At 38.8% G+C, this 23,297-nt stretch overlaps 1 long non-coding RNA gene across 2 annotated transcripts in view; it reads right to left on the bottom strand.

Annotated features, from left to right (window-relative positions):
- The window catches only part of LOC147800005 (uncharacterized), a 423,432-nt gene that overhangs the window by 25,007 nt on the left and 375,128 nt on the right, over positions 1-23,297 (bottom strand). The gene's annotated exons all lie outside the window — the stretch shown is intronic.

A 23,297-nucleotide genomic window follows, 5' to 3' on the forward strand; every position in this document is an offset into this window, starting at 1 on the left:
TGGAGAGAAGACGTTTTAGGTATAGGGTGACCTATCTCGGAAGAGTGGGCTCTCCTCGATCCGCGGCCGCAATTCGCCGTAAAGATGTTCGTAGGGCTCAGCGCGAGAATGGTATTTGTGTCAAACGAAATTTTAAAAATTCCCGAAAATTGGGTTCTCATGGTGAAAGTTTCGAAAACAAACACGGTGTCCCTCATGTTTTGACTAAACTCTTGACAGAAAAGATGCTTATTTTATCATTTCATTTTTTTATTTTTTTTTATTCGTACGGAAGCGTATAATCGGATCTTTTGCCTTATACGGGATAAAATGAAACACTACACCCCTGACTCGACCTGCCCCGTTTTCTTTTTATTACACAGCTGTATAGGGATATTTCCTGTCCTTTTTTCCCATATAGATATTCTATTGCCAGTCTTGAAAGGAAACTATTCTCCACACCTCTGGAAAAGCTCCGCCTATTGAAATGTTGGACTTCCCTTCGAAAAAAAATAATCCAGTCGAGTTCGGGCGACCTGTTCTTGACATGGGTTTCGCGTTCTCGCGCTCGCACGGCGGGAACATAACCAAGAACACTGTTTTCGGAACAAGTTCACACACCACCTCCTCGTCAGGGTTTTACACGAACACACAGGAAAACTCGCGAGATTTGATTTTTGAAAAGCTGCAAAAGCTATCGAGATGGCTTACAGAAATGGAGACGATGGAAAGTTTTGCAAAACTAACATGAATAATTTTCCATGACAGACATGATTTTTTTAATAAGTTAGCCCAAACATTAACTCTCGAAGAATGTACAAGGACGCCGCCATTTTGCATGTGGCTTGCGTACTATAAATACATGTAACTAGTAACGACAACCGGTTGTAACGTTCCCGGCGTTCGAGCGGCCGACCCACGAACAACAAATCTGTTCCTGAACATACGAGAACAAGCTGCCCGAAGAGTCGGGTTTTCCCTGCGCGTTGTGTACAAAAAATTAAGTTTTGACTAACCCATAGAGGGCGCTAACTGCTTGAAAACCCCGCGCATGATTCTAATCGTCGTACTACCACGTTAACCTAGCCGGGCACCAGTGGCACCAGAATGCATGCATTATTGTCCGTGGGCCCTACGTATTGCAATTTAGTTGCGTTTTAATACGAAGTCATATCTTCTGAATTTCTGAGGATTTTGCCGTCAAAGTCTGAACTTGTGAACATGGCATAGTTTGTGTCCCAGCTTCAATTTCTCAAAGGTACAGTGGAATAGAGAAAGGAGTGAGAACATTGCTTAAAAATGATGTAGGCCTAATTATTGTTTGCATTGTCATGTTTGTGTTTGTTAAGGCAAGTACATGTGAGGTTGGACGGTGAACTAACGTAAGGCCGAGGCCACTTGTTTTCCAAGTTCCGGATCGCTCGAAATAAAAACCTAGCTCTTTTGTGTTGTCCTTGAGTTCTACATTCCAAGACAAGTTCTGCTGGAAGGGTGAAATGTAGGGTAGGCTTCTTCTTGAACAAATTTCATTCTCAGAAAACTTCTACAGATTTTGGCCAGATTTCCATTTTGTATAATTTGGTCAATTTCTTAGCTCACTTAATTTTGGACAAGCCGTTCAAAAAAGTCAAAGTTCGAGATGGAAATCTAGCTGGCCAGAAATTTCTTTTCTAGATGTTTTCTAAACACAAACATTTTTACAAGAAGCTTACATTTCACCTTTCTGACTGAACTTATTTGAGAATGTAGAACACAAAAGAAGTAGTCTTAGAAGTAGAAGAAATGAAGTTTTACTTCAAGCGATTGGAGTACAAGCAAAATCCGGAACTACATGTAGGAAAACGTTCTATACTGCATCTGGCTTTGATCACAAATGCTGCAAAGTGCTTCACTGTCGTGCTGAATAATGCTAGCAAACTCATCATTTTCTTACATGTACATTGTTCATAATTGTGTGTTGTCTGGGTCAGTAGTTCATTTAGAATACCATTACCCCGAATTCTTTATTGTAAAACTGCTTCTGTTTGGGTCAGTAGTTCATTTAGAATACCATTACCCCGAATTCTTTATTGTAAAACTGCTTCTGTTTAAACTTATACTTTCTGACAAAACTCCATATCATGCACTTCCATTCAAACAGACACACGTACATGTACATGTATCAGTATAACACACAATAATGCATTGAAGAATCTGACTATTGCTAAATTTTCTGCTCCAATGTTGACTTCATTTTGCTTTGGTTTTCAGAGTACATTACAATGACTTTATGGAGAGATCACTTTTCTAAGGGAGGCAATTAACCACACTTTGTCACAAAAAATGAAAAAAGAAGCAAGAAATTTGTCAATTTGAATTTGCTTACCAAGTTGTGTAGTGCCAACATTTTGTAAACAAACTAAATTGAAAATAACTACTTACTGGAAGATAAAATTTGGTTTAGGCACCACTCCTTTTTTGACAAAACAAATGTTGATATATCTGGTCATGTGGAACACAGATTCATTGAATTTAAATGAATCTTTTGTTATTTATAATCAAATTGAATATTAGACCAGTTGCCATGGCAATGGTAACTATGAACAAATGTGCCAACTTCAACGTCATCGTTACAACTTTGCAGGATGTCTTCCCTTGGATACCAATCAAAGAAAGAAGAGAGAAAGAGCAGTACAAAGCTTAAGACTTATTAGCACCTAAAAATGTTTACATGTTTGTGTATGTGAAGAAACGAGCCTCTCTGGTACCACAGTTAACCAAATCTCTCATTAAAAACTTGAACCAAAAGCAGTCTTTTTCACAAAATACAAATGTGTGTATCTCCACAACCCCTTGACCAATTTTGTTCATTATGGTGCCAAATGACTCAGAATTACATGACTGGAAAGAGTGACTTACAATCAAATGAAAATATCCACTTTGAAAATTCTCATTGTCCCTACCATTTGTTAGCCCAAAAGCGATCACTTAGTGATGTAATTGGTTTGTCAATTCTATGGCTTGGGGGATAGCCTAGTATTGTTGATAATTCACTGCACAGCTGAAAAAGTCAAGTCCAAATTTACGCAGGTTCTACTTTTTAATTCATTGGAATTGTTATTATTGAAATTATTTTCTCTAAATTAGGAAATTCATCATCAGAAAATCAGCTTGTTAAAATGGCTGTGGCTGCAAAATTGATTTCTTGCGTGGTTACTTTTTATTTGTGAAGTACTGGTTTATGCCATCCATAACCAGGAAAAGTGTCCTCATAACTTTTGTCACTCTTGTAAATCCAAATTAATTGTTAAAATTTTGAAAATTTGGTAGTATTTCCAACATACAAGGCTCACAACTGACCACATTTCACTGGAATTTCAGGATTTTTTGTTGGTGGCTTGTAACTGAATAACTTTTCCGATCCAGAACTAGGTAAATGATGGTACCTACATGTACATGTAGTTGTGGGCCTAGTCCTGATATTGTTGGTGTACAGTACCCTAATGTGGTGCATTTTGATTTTTCGCCCATCTGCCTGGGTGGCGCAATATTTTTACCTCAAATTTCATCATACATGTAAGTGAAAATTAATTCTAAATTGTGCTCACCTGCTTTGAAATTCCATCTGGCTGGAATTTTATTTTCAGCCTCAATTTTTCCTAATTGTTTTTTCTGAAGTGCAAAATGAAATCTTAAAAATGCATCCCAAAATACAAGTACAAGAACAGTGTTACTATGGTCAATAGGTACATGTACATGTACCAGTATGTAAATGGGAATAATTAGAATTTATTAGAATTGATCAACTTAAAAGAATTTCTTAAATGTCTATGTGTGATTTCTAGAGAAGGATTTTGTGAAGTGTGCCACGTCAGAGAACACTCAGCTGAATTCTTGCCCAATTTCCGGATGCTGCTTTTTCTGAATTTTGGACAAATTTTCATGACACTGAAAGTGTTAAAGGTTTAACAACATATGTATTATGAAATTTATTGTACCAATATTTAACCAAATCAATTTGAAGTTTGGGAAGAATTCCGTATGCAGACAGCACCAATATTCTCTTTATTTTACAATGTTGTAAGGGCTATTTGGATGTGATAACATGTTCTAAAAAGTGAAATTTAGCTGGGAAAAATTCGCAAACATTCGCATACATAACTAGAAAAGGCTTCTTTCAAGCAAGTTTTATAGCTTGGTTCAGAGAGGCATCAATCGTTGTTGGTACAGCATAAGGAACTCTTTGTGAAGGGTTTCAACATTGTACTAGACAAGTCAAGTGAAAGTTGAAGTGAGTGTGTCATGTTAGGGGACTCTACTGGCATGTTCTTCATAAAATGGACCAAAATGCAACTCCGGGTGTCATTTTTCAAAACTTCTAAAAGAGTGACTTTAATCATGTACATGTAAAATACAAATTAGCACCTTCAGATTTATAAAAATGATTATATGGGGATAATTAGGCATAATATGTACACTGTACTTATGGTGGACATTTGGTTGGCTACCAGTGCAAATCAAATGGAGTTCAATTCATTTAAAATTTCACGTCAAAGTGTTCATGACGTTCGAGAATTCTGAAAATGCTATCACATGTAGTGCTCGAAAATTCCATGCGCAATTTTCATTTTGCCGGTTATTTTGGAGATAACTCTGCTGAAAATAAAATTAAAATGAACAACTCTGAGCATTACATTTTCATCATGAATCGTATTTTATGTCTCAAACGTTTTTTTTTGCGAACCTCATTCAGAATGACGGTTTTTCTTTTGAGAAAAATTGTTCCGAAGAGAAAAATCGTGGAGCGTCTCGATTCCGTGGAGGGGCTCATGAATATCAAATAAAAAAGAGGGCGCACTATCTGGGTTGATGTCAAAGGTCAAACAGGCCATGATGCAGCGAAATGTTTCTCTAACGTCACCGCGAGAGATTGATGGAAGCCGCAAAATCGCCACGATCGGTATTTTGGATTGCAGTTTTCAGGAACGTACTTGAAGAAAATGAGATCGGTCCAGTCGTAAAAGGATGATGGTTTGGCAGTGCTTTTTTGCACTCTTTGTTAAAGCTTTTGTTGTACTTTTTAATTTCGGGATTCTGGTTTTAATCTGTGTAAGTATTGTTGCGCACCCGCAAATCTTGGAATTCTAGCGCCCCCTAGTTTTACTCGTTCTTGGTACTTGCATTTCTCAGGGTCTCTTATTTAGCTCAGCTACAGTATGCATTATGGATATGTAGCAGAGACGCTAATTTTGTATCAAGTTATTCATGCTGTACTCTGGCGTGATCGCGTGTTCCTTCACTCCTTTATCTTTGGGTTTTCTCTGCTCAGTTTTGGCATGTCAAAATTCCCCTCCATGTGGCTGCGTGGTTGGACGTGGTAAGGTTCCCTGAAATGCTAATGTTCAGAAACCTCAAACTTTGTAACTGTCAATCATTCGCCACAGATGACCGGGTAAGCACTTTCACGCACCCAGCTCTACACTTTGTACACGTGACTTCTTATTCTGTATTTTACATTGTTACACACGACACTGAGATTCTTGCACACGACTCTAGCAGGAAGTCATGTGACCCTTTGAGATGGAAGATTTTCATTGGTTGAGCTGTTCAGCGACACTCATATTTGATTAATTCCTAAGCCTCTAGAATCCTATAAATAGAGCAGATTTTCCTTAGCTCGTCGGTCAGGTGCGGCGGACCAAACCCTTATTGCGACAGCGGAACCCAACGTAGTGCGGCGGTTGGACCCTTACCGAGAGAAGTGCGATAGTAACCATTCTTATGGCGAAGAAATGTAACCATATGAATGGCCAGCTAGCTTAGCTTGGACCGATCCGAGAGCGGTATGAATTAGCCCAGGGTGCTAGCGAGAGTCGTAGCGGCCCATCACCGCTACGTCTGAACCGATTGCCGGACGAGACACCCCCGTGTCCCTCGCCACCCATGTCCTGCTAACTAGCCCAGTCCTCCTTGTCTCTACGCTGAGCCAATGGTACCCAGTGCGGTGATCTTATCATTGCGCTCAACTCATTGCGGTCTGAGTGGCAGTGCGGTCGGTACATACCGGCACTGGCCCCGTCTAGCCCTTGCTAGTCACCGTGGTGGTCCGGGACAGCTCCCACCACGGCCCGGCCTGATGAATGTAGCCTAGCTGTGCGATGCTACACACACGTATCGTACCCACTCCGTCTGACTTGCATTTCCAATGGTCCTGCCAAATTGAGTTTAGTTACACTCATATACAACTTCGCCTCTCTATAACTTTGCCTTTTGTGTGTTGTATTATGTTAAGCTACACCTTCTTCAAATCCACATTGAACTTTGATGAAGAGAAGTGAGAGCAATAAACCAACCATACAGTTTGACTGTCACCCAAACCCCTTGTTTCACGTCCACCCTTTAATAAATGGTTGACCCCAAATATCACATCCTGTAGACACTAATGAAGTCCATGCTACCATCGACTTGATATATAGGGAACGCAACAATATTATCACCTTTCACCACATATAAATCTGTGTAAAATAACCTTGGGGATTATCACTCCTCAGTAAATTCTATTGGCTTGGATTTTAACAGGGAGTTCATGTCTGTCAAAAATGCTGACGTTCAAGACTTTAATTAACTCCAATTAAGTTGAACGGTTGACACGGTCATCATTGTTCAAGATATCAGCCATGACTTCCCGCGTTACATCAAACATTGGAAATTAATCCACTGCTGTTCACTTCAGGAAAAACGAACCTTCAAAGTTGAACATTACATGTACACTATCTAATGGTCCATACATGTATTTTGAGCAACCTGCCTAGTACATGTACATGTATGTACATGTACATTGTATTGTTTATACATACTGTCCTCCTGCATGGCACACTTAAATTGTTTTTTTTGGGGGGGGGGAAGAATTCCCTAGGAGTTACCATACTGCATACACTCTGTACTTTGACCCAAATTTGTTCTCAAATGGGCCTAAACAAAATTGTCTGGCTTCACTGTCACTGGTTGAAAATTGGATTGCATTGTCCTTTGCAAATGATGGGGGTGGCAATTTTTTGTGCTGATTGAAAGCTACCAATAATTGCCACAAAAAGTGCTAAAAACTCTGCCTTAATTAATGTCAAAAATGAACAGTTTGCAAATCTTAAGAATTATGGATAATGCAAATCTAAGAATGATGGACAATGCATACCACGACACCACTCAGGTAATCATAAATGGAAGCTAACAAACAGTGTCTGTATATCGTGTGGTAAGCATGCATGATGCATCAACAGAAGCAGGTGATCAGCCTCATGTTGGGGCAGGAAATTTTGTGGAAATAGGTTTGCTTCAAGTATGGGCAATACAACTTTCAAATTATATTCATATGCTACATATCAGTTGTTGATGTTTTCCAATGTGTTTGGATGGAGGACCTGACCTGAAACCATACATACTCTGAAATGACGGTAATTTTTTACTATACATGTACATATACTGTACATGTAGGCCTTGGCTTATACTCCTGGCAACTGATACTGCCGGATGGTCATGTATGCAAGCAATGCAAGTCATGGGGTACCTTCAAACAAGGTGCTAAATAGTGGTTGTTCCTAAACCATTGAGTCATCCCTCTGTTTGATCCACCTGAGGAAAAGTAAGTTATACCACTAATAAGTTGGCATAACTTGGACTCCCCAAAATCGGTGAATAAATGTAAGTTGCACCAAAGATTAACAATCTCCCCCTCGGCAATGAGCCACGAAACTACTGTCCTTTACATGTACTTCCTGGTGCAGTTTATTCAATTTGACCCAATGCATAAGTTCCTTACAGGTCTTTGGCACATGCAACATGCAGACACGCGCACAACATTTTTATACTTAACGGACTAAAATCACCGGTGGATGATTGATGTTTTTATCGTCTCTTATATTTTTTTCAACTGTCACAATAAATAAAATACCATGCAAAATGAGTTGGATTTATGTCTGCATATGGACAAAATGTGTAAGAGAGATGCAACTCTATGATATATTACTTGCTGAATGCCTTGTTTCTAAATCACAGTTGCTGTTATGAAACCCTTTTTTGCCAGGATAACTACACATGCACTTGTTGCTGCCTAGACTGTTTTCAAGTTGTGTAAATTAATTTGCAAGGGGTTTGGGTCAAGGCAAGTGCTTACAGTGGTAACTTTTTCAGACTTGCTCAAAGACTAATTTACAATGACTTGACTTGCAGACTGAACTATTAGCTTTACGCCAAAAGTTGTTACTGAACTTTCTCTATGTTTTATGTCTCCATGCTGTAACAATGTACTGTATGTTGGCTTTGACACTGAAGTCCCCCAAAAGAGGTCATTTGGAGGACTTATGAAAGTAGCACTACATGTATCGTTCATGTGCTGCCGACACTTTCAAATTACATGTACCTACATGTAGTAATCTACAGGGGTATGATTTTTTCAGATTTGCGGAATTTCTTTGAGACTTTCCGGATTTCCGTATTGTCAATGCTTTCAATGTGTAACGCAAAGACTGAGATATTTGGTGCGAAACTAAGCAAAAGATTTGCACAAGTTTAGGTGTGTAGCATGCGCTTTTGCGTTGTTACTCCCCCTGGAAATGCGTCAGATACTTGGGTAATTGAACGGAGGGGGTATCATTGTTAAAACATACATGTAGGGACCCAGGCCAGTGGTATGATCATTTTTTTTGTATTTACATGTACTGTACAGTGTACACACTGTACGTTTGCTGTGTGTGTATGCACGGGACACGTGTTGTCGTTGCATGCACTGTATACAACTTGCATCCATCTACCATTGCGTTTCGTTCTCGTGGTGGTCTGATGTCGTTGACATCCATAAAAAATGTCATACAGGGTAGTCGGTAAGGAAGGAGATCTGAATGTAGACAGAGGATTAAAGAATTCTTGGAAATTTTCCTGGCTGGAAACCCAGGTGGACAGAGCATTAACCAAGGGGAATAGATACATGTATGTTATCGTAACTTTCTCCTGAAAATCAACAAACCTGGGCACTGCAAGTGCACGTGGTGTCACAAGTAATGCAGTACACATCTGTATGAGACAGTTTTCAGTTTTAATAAATTGTGATAAAATTTTGTGGATCACTGATAACTGCATTTGTGTGTGTATGACACTTCTACAATGTAGGTTTTTGATTGTCATCAATTACAGCTAATTGCAATTGAAGTGAATGAGGACAAGAGTTTTGTTGCAGTAAATGTTATAATTGTATCCTTCAAAGTAAGAACAGCTCTTGTGGTGGCTTACATGTACGTGTACATGTATTACCAGAATCTCCTCCTATAATCAAATAGAAATGCTGCGATTTGTAGGGAAGCTGTGGCCGACATGACTTGCAAAACCCTCCGACGAATGTTTCGTGGATTTTTCAATTTTACCAAATCACACCCCTGAATCTAACACGACATTGACCATATAATTGTTCACAATGAATATTTGCGTGTACGTGTACATTATTTTGGCCTACAGTAGGATTATACATGTATTATTTAAACTATCTTTAACAAGGGTAATCCATCCAGTGAAAGTTGATCATTTGGGTCCACAAACTGCAAAACCACATCAAAGTACAACATAAGTAGGGAAAACAGCCATACGAAGAATTACCGAAAGGCTTCCGTTTTGAGTATGAAGAAATGTAATGCCTCTTAAATCTCTCACGGCCATTTTCGGTTGATGAATCCATTGTATTTTTATTTCTGTAAAATCCTGGATCCACCCATGCTCATGCATGACATTTCCTGTTTTGTATTAAATGAGTTTCATTCATTTTTTCCTCAAAGTGGTTGTTTTCCATGAACGGTATTGAGGACATGTCAGAGACAAGATGTCTGTTGTGAAAATGAAACTTTTGCAGAGTTCTATAAAGGCTTCATGGAATGTCAATACATGTATTTTAGAATATTGCTGAGTGTTTTATGCATATATCATAAGTCAAGTCCATTCCATGAAATAAAGGTCTTTCCTTGCTACATCTAGTACACTTAACTTCTAACTTAAAAGTTGACTAAAGTAACATTCATACTTGTTTCTCTTTTCTTTTTTACTTCAGAACTTGGTCTTGAGATGAAATGCATTGAGCATGGTTCTGGCAGCTGATGAGGGGTCCCTTTTCCAGCCACCATATGCTTCCTGTACACTGTTCATGAATGTATGTGTAGATCACTGGCCAGGAGCTTAGGTTGTAGAGAGGATGGGCTGGCTGTACTATCAAACCGGTAGTGCAAACTTCATGACAAATCTGTAAGTACATGCACATACTTTGGGGACACGGTGTACCATTCATGATTGTTTATACAGGTACAGTGGAGAACTTGTGACCTTCTCCCAGGCATTTTGGATGTATTGAATGGCAAATGGCTCATCTCGGATGAAAATGTGTATTTGATACGTCAGCTGAACAAAACAATACACACCCAGGACAACTGTAACAAAATGACATTGGTAACCAGATTTCTCAGGATATGCAAAACTACATATTGAATTGAACACCAACACCATGATGTCAAGCACGATTCAAATAAATTTATGCATACTGCCCAAAAATACTTGCTGTAAATACATGCTGTATAATTATACTCAGACAAATGAGCTCTTCTCATTGACCTAAGAATGTTGGAGACCAATTATTAAAATCTTTTTAAAAGTGCTATCCTTTCTTCCAAACGTTGAGACTTTTAAAATACATGTAAGAAGAAGAGTGTACTGCATGTTGGGGGGGGACAAACATGCTTCTCATGAATACAAATACATTGGAGTTCAAGTCCTACCCTTACTATTGTCCATTATTTGGAGGGAAATATTCTGAAAACCCTGCTGTACATATTCATTGAAGCACCTACACTTTTGCCACCTTGGACATTCATGGACATGTGCATACCTACTGTGAATAATGACACAATCAGTCTCCATAACATATGGCATGCTGTAGAGTTTTTATATGTCATTCAGTTCAAAATTCATAATATGCCAGTCATTTTTTAAACTCAGAACTTTAAACTTCTTTCCTTCTGGTGGTACAGCACAAGTGTTCCTGTTATCTTACATTGTACAACCCATCTTAAATGTACATCAAGGTTTCATAGATACATCTGAACCCCAAAAACAACCATTTTTATTGTCTGTAAAGCTTTTTTTCTCAGTATGACATCAGCTTACTGGACTTTTCTGTTGACATTGTTCGCCCCCTCCAAAACAAATTCACATCTGATTTTGTCTGCAGATCTAGTCGTGTACATGTATTCGTCTGGCTTAAACTAGCCACATTTTTGGCTTAGTTAAACAAAATGATTGTTCTACATGTATGGAACTGATTTAAATTATCTGGTTAATTGATGATGCACACTGATATACTTGTACATTTTACAAAAGTGCTTCAATATGCTGGTCATATTTCAAGAGACATGCAGTGTTCTCCACAGCCGAAAATTTTGGCAGGGCGGTAGACAAAATTGCGAGCGTGAAGCCCTTATGGCGTGGGGTCCGGGGCCCACTTAAGGGCCCCAGAAAATGTTTTATTCTAGATGCTCTGTGGTGCATTCTGGGGCAATTTCCAGTTCACTTTCGTCTGTAGTTTGGCCCCAAATCCGATTGCATTTACAACATGAAATATTGGCTATGATATTCTTCAGGAGGAATTTCTTCATCAAAAGATTTGATGACAAAATTATTTTAATTTGTGGATCATTTTTAGCAGAACTTTAGTCATGTTAGTGACTTGAGACATGCTTAAGATGAGCAGAGCATGCGGTTTTCTCAATGATCAGTTGACTGTGAAAAGGCAGAGTAAAAACAAGCCTCAAAATGTGCCCTTGAATAGAAAAGGACTAAAGAAATATGTTCAGGCAAAGATAAGTTTACAATTTCCAGCTTGCGTCCTAAAAATCCATCGAAAGAGAGCATGGGGGCCACTCAGGCATGGCACGGTCGTTCCACTGGCGCCTGCACACACTCCACAAAACAATGTTGCATCGCGAGTACCAGTCACATGCACTCATGTACATGTACATGCTTGCGCAATACAATGTATGTGTACATGTACAAAACATACGCAGTGGTTTGTTGGGACACGAGGTTGACTATGCATAATGGTAGGTAGCCAACGATCACCTGAGATCTGAGATTCGAATCATTCATCGGGCCGTGGCTTTAAATTACACGTTGACGAATTGGGAACTGGCTGCGGCCTCTCTAAACTGGCGCGTAACATCAGGCCATAGCCAAGTTATTTGGCCCCAGCCTAGTTTTAAAAAAATACGCCCTCTTGCATTAAGGAATGTCTGCTTTAATAAACTGGTTCTCGACGCTACTACATTTTGAAAATGCGTTATACGTTAGGAGTGGGACCAGTCTACACCAATACACATGCTTTACATAACGTGACATGTATAGACTCGTGCTGCACTCAACTCTTGGTGTTCCTTGTCATTGTCAGTACATCATAAGCGTTGTCGGTAAACTCAAACTCGATCCACAAACTGCAGTAAACCTCTTTTTTATTAAAATCTTGAGAAAGTAGACATTCAGGGAAAAATACATTACTCAAAAAAATAGCAGGGTGGCACAAATTTTAGCAGGGCACCAAAATTTTAGCGGGGCGACCCAAAATTTTGGCAGAGCGGAGGAGAACACTGACATGTACGGGTATGTTCTTATTTTGTTTTAACTTGTACCAGTATATAAATGACAGATCACTGGATAACCCTGAATCTTAATGTTCTTTGTTTATTGCAGGAGAAGGAGAGATGACTCGATATCTTCATCTGAGATCCACCTTCATCCTCATGAGAGACACCACCAAGTACATGTGTACATGTATTTGGTTGACAGCCTTTGTTGGTGCCATAGTTTCTGGTGTGTACTACCTACAGTACATGTATATGTACCTGTGGTTCTGACTCAGTGCTGCTCATACTCAAAGCAACCGGGTGAGTAACTCTGCTACTTGACTCATTTGGGCTGTTTTGTGGGATTTTTTCCTCAAATGGGGCTAAACTGTGTCAAATATTGTTGGTCTAAAACATAAAAGAACAGACAATTTGCCATTTGACTCACCAGGTGGATAGGCAAATTTTCTTGTCCTCCGAAAACTTTAAAATGTTTTACCAACCAACCCGAAGCTGACTTGGAACAAAGGTATGATTGTCAGTCGTCAAATGAATGTCTAATAATCATTTTTACATGTACATTAGTGTACTGTGCAGGCTTGCTAATGCACATTGTTATTCATGTCATGAATGTCCTACTTGCATACAATCACCCCTGCCCTGTCATGGTTTTATATTGATTTTGTTTTGCACTTTTGTTTTCACATTGTCACATATATTAGCCAGCATTAAAGGTGAGGGGCCCTCCAATTTATTTGGACTTGAAATGTACTTGGCTGCAATGTCTGAGATTTGGTTCAGAATTGTAGGCATTTCTTGGAAGACATTTGAATCTAATAATAATTTGTTCATAGAGTTGTTTCTTGTAAATCACATCCAAACCATAACATAATGCACAACTCATTTAGTCCAAATCTTCTCTTTATTATTCATCAGGTATGGATCTTGGACAGGCATTCCTCAAGGTGTTAAGGATGACGTTTCAAGAAGTGCCATCTTCACTAAGAATGGAGAAGTCCATTATCCACCTGCACCATGGGGAAATTCTGCTGGTTGTATAGAGAGAGGTTATCATAGCAATGAGATTGTACTGTAGGAGTGACCATCAGAGACTCATCGTGAACATCACAGTGAACATCGCAGTGCATGGACAGTGTGTTCCTAAAGATGTGTTGTAGCACACACTTGTTGAGCCGTCTTTCATGGATGCAAGTTGGAGCTCACATGCTGCAGTTTGAATCTAGTTATGTGGAGAATACATGGAGACTTGCACTGAGTTATCCTCTGCAGTGGACTTTAATCTTAAGACCATCCTTTCACTGCACACTTTGATAAACTTCTAACCTGTAGCCTTTCAGTGCTGCTAATGTAAAGAAAACCTGCCATGGACAGTATTATCTGAAAGGACATTGGTTTTAAAGAAAAATGGAGTGTGGATGACCAGTGGTGTAGAGTTAGAACTGATTTCTAAGTGTTCCAATCACAGCTCAATCATATAGCTTAAAATGGCTGTATTGTGTGAACAAATGTTGATGCAGTACTTGAGAATTAATGCCCATATCATCTTTGGGAAGTACATGTCGACAAATTTATCAGCATAAGAAGTAGGCTCTAGCACAGTCAAAATCAATCATCAGATTTTCTCAAGTCACTTTTTTTATTTGGAGTTTCCTCAGTTTGTTTTGTGTAAAGAATGGACAAATTGTCAAGGCAAAACAAATAAAGCCATTAGGATCTACACCACTGGGACAGAACTATGTTTGTGAAAACCAGACTCTGTAAAAAGTCAATAATTTAATCGAACATTCCTTAGTTGTTTTTTTTTTCTGGATTACATTCACAGCCAGCCCCTCACAACAGTCACTGCACAAAAATGTGCAAAATCTTTGAAACTAAATTTTGAAACTGTAAAAGAATGTGAAGGACTCGTCGTCCAAACCATTTGAGAAACATGTTCAGGTTATCAAAGTTGGACAGTATTTTTCATATTTCTATTCTTGCCAAAAGAAACAGTACATGTATCTTCTGCAAACAAATTTTGAGCCAAATATTGCATGTGTACATTATGTGAGGGCTGGTTCCCATATAACAAATTTCTTTTAGAACTATTGTCAAATGCCTGAATGGTAAAACCTTTCAAAGCTGCATGTAGGATGGGTCAATATCACTTCAACCACCAATCCACTATTTCCTAAAATGCCTGTAAAGTTCATCTTGATAGCTTCTTTTATCAGTTGAATGTGAGACTTGTCTCCATTCAGATGAAGTGTTCATCACAGTATGTGGACTTCTGAATCATGGAAAAAATATTGATCTGTTAAGATTGCTTGTGAAGACAAGTAGAACCCAAATCACTGTTCTTATCCAAACCTTGCATCTTTGCAAAACAATTTTTTCCTACACGAAAATGCTGTAACCACAAACCCAAGCTTACGTGTATTGTTTAATTCTAAATGAGCAAAATAATTGTAGCAATTCTAACTATTTGCAGTTGTTTTCCTGTATTTGCCCAATCAAGAAGCACATATTGCACCTTAATTCTTAATTGATTCAGAGGTAAACATGTATGACCCATCTTACACATAGCACCTTGAGTATAATCAGCACAGATTGAAGCCTCCTAAATTCAAACAATGAAGATGCTATAAGAGTTGTTGGAAGAGACTGCTATAACTCATGTATTCGAACTTCAGTTTCTGTCAAAGTAAAAACCAAGGTATAAAGTTTGACAAACTTAAGTCAAAAAGTGGGCCTGCAGTGCCTATGGGTTCTTTGGCAAGGAACCTTATAAACTTTGTTTTTTGTTGTATGTCGTTTCAAGTTCAAATGCATCAGCCGTTGCTTCTAAAGAGGCAACATGAAGATTAATGTAGTTTTTTCCAAAAAGTAGCGCAGCAGGTCTCCTCTGTAATTGAAGTGCTGATTCTACTCTATTTAATCTCTTGTTTGGAACATTCACACTAATGTGTACATTGTTGTGTTTTACCTCCAGGCAAACCAAATCAAAACCTCTTAGCCCAGTCACATGCAGGCCTTCCTGGTGCGTGCAAGTGTGTTCCCTGCCCACAGACACTGACAGGTTGGTGGTTGCCTGCTATCTGCATTGGCTTGTGAATCAGCTGTTGGTGATGTATACAACCTCCTGAAATCTTGCAAGTCTGGGTGATAGTGGATATCTCGGTTGACTGTAACATGGTAAGGATCCTCTTAACTTTGGCAATTGGTCATTTTGTCTGTCAAGCAGATGTACTTAACCACTGCTCCAGGGATGGCAACCCAAGAGAACACTTCTGCATCTACTCTGCCATTGCTCACTTGACATTTCAAGAGTTCATTACATCTTTGTCTTTGATCTGAGGAGATGGGAGATGTACAAAATGGTCCCTTTTTGTGGGTTTCCTCATATATTCAACAGTGTCTCAGGATGTTAGGCCAGTTGTTTTAACCCACATTCATGCTGGATAGCTTCCATCATTTAACTCTAATATCTTTACTGTTATTGTATTCACATGTTCCAATGTCACTTGTCAAGCAGTGTGCAGTCATGAAGTTCTGTTTAAACATACCTGTTGAGTTCCCAGAAAACATCTAAAAGTGGATGAAATAGATCGTAAAATATCAGTCAATCAAGCAACGAATGAATGCATAATGTGGAAAGAAGTTGAGCTTCAAATTCCATGGTAAATGATGCTTTTTTTGAAAGCAAACATTCTGTGATTACAAGCAACTTGTAGTTCTGTGTGCCAAATATTTTAATGTGGCTCCCAATTTTTTCCATCAAGAATGCAAGCTTTTTGGAAGCACACTGAATATCTCAAATAAACAGATTGTGCCGATTTGTGCAAAATGCTGCGTGTGGTGCATTTTCTCCAAAGTCCAAAACTCCAAACTAGAATCCTTATTGGAAAGCATTTTATAAAAGCTGTTTTCTCAAAGCATTCATTCAAACTGAAAGATTTCAAATTTGTTGTGGTAGTGCCATCAAGTATTTTCCAATTCATGTGTAAATTGCAGAAGCAAAAGATAAAATGTCGCTAATAAAAAAATCAGAGAGAAAAAAAGAGAAGCAGAACTCTTGAAACTGCTGTGGAGATTACTGGTGTGCATTCATATAGAAGAACCACCCTGGTAGAAGGCTTGGTGGACGATGTATCCAGGACCATTCACTCCAATTACACAGGAAACACACATATTCCTGAATCTGGTCATATGTTGACTGGAGATTTCATCAGAGAGGACCATTCAAATGCAATGCCACTCTATACAGCAAATTCTGCTGTCCCTTTATGTCACATCACTGACCCTCAAACATCCAGCAGCTGGCATTAGTTGGATACAATTTGAGGTCTGGCAAGTTTTCCTTTGACAGTTTTCCTATAGTGACAATATTACATGGAACTGGAAAACGTCCACACCCTAGAAGGCTCTCTGCTGAGCTTAGGGACTGTGGTTTCTCCTGAAGAAAACTCAACCTCTGCTGTTAGTTCCAACTCCAAAGGGAGAATAGTAAAATACCAAAGGAGGTTAAGGTTGGGGGGCAAATTGGGAATGGAGTGTGTGTTCCCCTTTCATCAGGAGTGAATGGCCTGGGAGATTGGGTACCAATTTGCCTCTCAGTATCCTAAAACAGAAACTGTGGCATCGACACGGGGAGCCAGTCCCAGCCACAAGGTCCATGGTAAGTTTAATTGAAGTTTGTAGAACTAATTCATGCACTGGTGTAAACAAAAATGGTTGTACATCCTGGTGTCTTACTTGCTAAACCCAACTGTGTATCTCATGGCTAGGAGTAGGGCTGTAGTCTGTATGAACAAGGTGGTAATGCACAGATGGTCTTCAGTCTAAGGTAATATGCAGTGGCGTAGCAACTGGGGAGGGATGCAGTATAACTGAAGTCATAGTTGCTGAGTGACCAGTTTATCAAGAGTAGGCTTGCAACCTGGACAAATATTGAGCCAATAGGCCAACTCTAGTATACTTAATGATTGGATGGCCATATTCACCTCAAACAACTACAAATATGATTGTCTCCTACTCACTCATTTTCCTATTTGAAAAAAACAACAGCAAAACAGGTTGAGGCTATTCATACATAGCTTTGTGATACATCCAATCTGTTAAGATTGAGCCTCGTTCTTACTAATCCTGGTGTGACAGTATTGAGCAAAGCTTGGTTAACCCTGACAGCCATTAATTGCCGAGTTGCTGTCTGTAATCTGTGGGCTTTCCCATTTGTCATCTGTCACAGGGAAAAAGACAAATCTAGTCAGATAAAGCAGAATTCTGCGGGAATTTTTCAGATGTTTATGCATTTAAATGCCCAGCATTGGCTCCAAATTGTCCACCAGTGGTTTGGGAATCACTTCTGGAGTAGCATCTCAGGAGGAGTTTGTGGCAAGCACCCTTCCCGTACAAGAGGCACATGGGCAACCTGTATGCCCAGGAATTAGGAAAGTACATGTATCTTGCATGTCATCTGGAGACATTTCATTTCTCCTCTGTAGAGAGATCAGAAGCCAATGGTCAGATCTCTGGAATCATGAAACTTATGAAGAATATTGCCGTCTGCTACATTGGTAGACTTGACCGTCCAACATCCCTCCTCCAAGCTACGCCACTAGCAATGCCAAAAGTAAAATCTGACTCCAAAATACCCTCTTGATGTTGTAATTGAACAATCTTGATCAAGGTTATGACAAGTGTTTTTTCTCTTTGCAAGAACTGTATTATTCTTGGATAAATTGAATATTGGAATATTCTTTGAATCAAGGACCTCATATTTTGGCTACAGATAAGCTTACGGTAAACCTAGAAGCTTGGAAGATCAATGGTTGAATAGTTGACCATCCACTGTTCCTAATGCAACGTTGAGTGCACAGTGTCTAAACTCACTGCATCACAATTTGCGTAATATTCCAAACCTTTTCCATCAGATAAATTGGCGGATAAAAGTAAAACACTTGACATCAACTGAAGAGATAATGGCTTATGAACTGCTGTCATTCTATAAACATTCTAGTCCAAGCTGTGTTCCTCTAATGGATACCACTGCACCCAGTGTACCATTCTCAGACTGGTAGAAGACTTGAACCGCAAGCTACATGTATGCCTACATGTACATCAGATATGTATGGGTGTCATTGTTGAAGTAGTTTAACCAGAGTCCATATAGAGTCTATCTTCTAGTATCCCTGTGTGATAAAGTCAAGTTGTTATCAGTGCCTTGATCAAGACCATTTGATTCAAAGAGAAATGCATCGATCAAATCATGAAATAAAAAATACCAATCATCAGATTTTCTTTTGATCTGCAAGTCATTTCCAAATCTGGATACAATAATTGCAGTGTCATATATTGCAAAACTTTGAAGCCCCATAAATAGTTTGGATATTTATTGCCTTAGACTGAAGACCATCACGCTCCATGTAGTTTGTTGTAAATGTGACCCGCTCTGCAAAACAGGGTAATAAGTCGCACAATGCCAAAACATGTTACGAGCCGTTCTATTTGGAGAGGGCAAAATTTCTTTTAAAACATGATTTTGTTGTTTCCTTTAATAGCTTTTATAACATATTTTCAGAATTTGTGATTACAAACATGGATACTAATGAACAAAGATGAAAAATTGATCATGGAGTAGGAAATCCTACATAGCATTGTGTTTCCAAGTGCTACACCTTCTGAACTTTCCCAAAAAGTGCTTTTATTGAATCAAAAAATGTGGATATCTTCAGAGCGCAATACGCTAGAGCGGTCATTTATATATCAAAATGTAGCTTTTGATATACACAATCCAACCATATCAAAAACTCCTAACCTGAATCTGGCGACTTATTACCCATTTTTCTAGAGCCGGTCACAAATATATAGGATGCATATGTGTGTCTGTGGGCATAGTTTGAACCTGGAGTCTGGGTGGAAGTTTTTGTGGCATCCACATCTGAGTCTCATTTCTCTAGGTACAATATGTACTCAGTTGTGAGTCAAGAAGGTCAGGTCTGGTTAAGGGTTAATTTCTTGAGGGTGAGAAAAGTGTTTGCATTTACTGAACCAACCACTATTATTCCATTAGCACTGAATCGGTTACAGACTATTCGTTTCCAGTTTAGTCAGAGAAATGTGTCCTTATGACTATAAACAATTTGATTCAATGAAATTCATTGCCCTTAAATGGAGCCATCTGGAGCGAATAATGAACAGTAGTTAACTCATTTGGTTGAAAAGCAGCAAAATGATTAACAAAGATCATTTTCTTCTCAAAATTTTGTTCAGTTATGCACTGACCTTGAGTTCATAGTTTTAAAATAAACCAGTAAAAGGAAATTCTCCAACAACTTGATCTAAAAGAGGAAAAAACAAATCTGCTATTAAGACATCCTTCCCTAATCTGCATGAATCAGTTCACGGCAGAGAACAAGTAAATATAATCACACATCCAATATTCATGGAGTTTGCTGTTAGTGGAAACTGCTGACTATGCACTGTGTCTCCATAAACAATGATTCACACCTAAACCTGTGTAAACACAACATCCAAGAAGTTCATGTGTTGAGTTTGAACTTGGCTGCTGTTCATAGCCCATGTTGTAGTACATGTACATATCGCTCCATGGCACAAAAATAGCAGGGCCTGTGTTACAAATTATGCAGTTGTGGTAAAAAATATCTCATACATGTTGTACAAATGGCTTTCAAAAGTCAGTACTTGTTGCATTTGGCTTGAAAAGTTGGCCAGTATCTTACACACCTTTCAGACATGCAACTTTTCCTCAGATCAGCGAATTTCCTTGTTTTTTAACTTTACGCTCATGCCATTGAGAAGTGAACAAAGTTTTGTAAAGATTGGAATTTCTTCGTTTTTGGGTCAAAGTCCAAGTTTCATGCGAAATTGACAGCCAGATTTTCAGCAAGAGATTGAACTTTTTTCCCTCTGTTAAAATGAACTTCAGTCACAGAGGCCTTCAGATCTTAGAGCTTCCTCAAAGTTTGAACTCACAACACAACCTGCTTATGGTTTGCATTTGTGATCTTTTCGCAAACGTTCATTTTCCCCTTTTTTTTAACGTAAATGCAAATAAGTGTCCCACACTTATTTTATGTGGTAGGCATACGCATTCTTAAAAACAGTTCAACTTTCCTCAAAACCAAGTGTGTTTCAAGTGACTTTAAAAGTGAGTTGTCAACAAGGATCAAAGCAAATACGTGTAGCAAAATCCAAGGGCAATCTTATGCAGGGGCCTCAATTGCAAAGACAATCTTTTCAGATGTCTTGAATATGCATCAGGGTCTACGAACGTTCTGCATCTCCTGGTCCTTAGTCGCAAAGTAAATGGTTTTAGGTCAAAGGTATTTACTGAAGGCAGGTTCTGGGAAAATCAAGTTTGAACCACTCTTGAAGTGAGACAGTTGAAATGGCATTTTTAGCCAACTGGTACCATACAATCGTGTATTCCTTTCTACTTTATTGAAGCTGCAAATGTACATGGTTCACCAGGTTCCTGTTACATGTATATTTACACATGAGCGTTGCAGTTTGGAAATCTGCTTATTTGCCAATCTCTAAAATACTGACAATTTTAATGTTTTCTTCGTAAAATACGTCTGCTTTGTCACATTTGTTCAGTGAAGGAAAAATGGTTTATTTTCCAATATCTCTCTCCAGATTTCAAAACTGAAACAATGAAAACTTATGAACTGTCATAGACAGCTTTGCGAGTAAGAAAAGCACATTTTAAACGTTGTTATCACAAGTTCCTGGATCAATGTGCTGAATGCTGTTTGTGGATTTCAGTATGCACATTTAAACAACAGCTCATTTGCTTGAGATTCAATATTGTGTTGTGTGAAATGGGTCTGCAACGTTATCAAGGATCTTTAGTCTTTGTAGATGCTTTTGTAATTGACATCAATCCTGGGAATTCTACAAAATTGACCAGATTAGTGAGGGTTTTTGTTATTCTAAAGTGTCTATTATAGCTGTTGATTTTCCCAGGACCTGCCTAGGTCTGCATGTGAGCATGGGCATTGCCTGCCTTATGCAGACAAGCCTACTCCAATATAACGCCATGAGAATGTCTGGGTTTAGGGAGTAATAAGGAGGATGTGCAACCATAAATTGTACAGTGCATGAATTCATGAAAACTTCAATTAAATTTAGCATGGAGTATGGGACAGGCTAACCCCGTGTCATTGGATGCTACAGTTTCTATGGATACCGACTGGCAGATTGCCTACCACATCGTCCACCAAGTCACTGAATAGTGTGGTACTTTAGAAGTATGGAACTTTGGAAAGGCACACCAGGCCAAAATGTGTTCAACTGTCAAGGTGAAAGCGATTCTTTTCTGAACATTTCCCAAAGCAGTTATTAGAAGGGTGCTTGGAAGTCTAATTAAAAAAGAAAACCTGAAATGTTTGAGTTCATAAGGATTTGGCTTTTAGAACGAGAAGTTGAAGGTTTGCAAAAAAAGCAGTTTTTGTTCACAGTGCAGCATCAATTTCTGCAGTGTGTTAAAAAAAATGTGTTGATGCTTGGGTATTTACAAGTCATGTATTACTTTGAACACACTGCATTTAATGGAAATGGAGTTGTGATGGCATTCCCCACGTTTGTTTAAAAAAATTGGCAATATGTCTGAATGATTTGCGAACATTTCTGTATCGTTGGGAAGTTTTGAAAGATATCTTTCTTAACAAATATCTGTTGGCTCTGTGAATTTCCGATGCATGACTTCAAAGAAATAAAAAAGGAATATAACTTCTTATTTGGAGTTCAATATCAAGGAAATAATCTAGGAAATGTGTGTGCTTCCACGTCAAGCTTGTGCTTCTTCCACATGTAAAGCTTAATATCGCAAACCTTTTTCATGAAACATGCAAACAGCAAGTTTAATTTGTGCAACGGCTATTTATGCCAGCATGGTTTTTGTTTGTAGATCTTTGTGCTTGCTACTCCAACACACTGCTGAATACAAGATTCATTTGTGGAACATGTTGGATACATAAAACAGCAACGATTGAAGAGTTTTATGTGAAAGCACAGTATGAATGAGGGCCAAATTAATTGAGCCGACATAATGTGACACTGTTGCTATGTCCGAGGAAACTTGCAAAAAAAAAAAAGAACTATTTGTATCTTCCATTTCATTAGATTAAAAGACAAGATGCAACTGATCATCTGAAATGTTCTCGGGGCAATCAAGGGAGGATGCAGAGTGTCTCTTAAAAAGTCATTCCTAGAGTGGGTGGTGGGTTTCCATGGAGACGTGCGGCGTATCACATAACCCAAAGAAACATCTGCTTGGTAGAAAATGAACCAATTGTCAGAGTTAATAGGATCCTTATTTATGTTGCAAGTCGACTGTGGTCGTCTACCATTGCTCAGATACTTGTGAGATATTAAGGGGTGTTTGTGTACATTCATCAATAAGCTGATCACTGGCTGATGTTGATAGTCGGGCGACTGCCACCAGTTGGTGTCTGTGGGTGGGGACATGCTTGTGCGCATCAGGAAGGCCTGCATGTGGCTGGGCTTTTTTTTTGGCCAGTTGAAAGGTCAAAGTTCAAAGGTCAGGTCATAGTTCAAGGGTCATGTCAAAGTTCAAAGGTCAGGTCATAGTTCAAGGGTCGTGTCAAAGTTCAAAGGTCAGGTCATAGTTCAAAGTTGAAATGCAGACTGAATAAAGTGAAACGAAGAACT

This window comes from Acanthaster planci, linkage group LG02 (assembly GCF_054643075.1).
Source record: "Acanthaster planci isolate LZ-2023a linkage group LG02, COTS_SCS, whole genome shotgun sequence".
NCBI classification, from domain to species: Eukaryota; Metazoa; Echinodermata; class Asteroidea; order Valvatida; family Acanthasteridae; genus Acanthaster; species Acanthaster planci.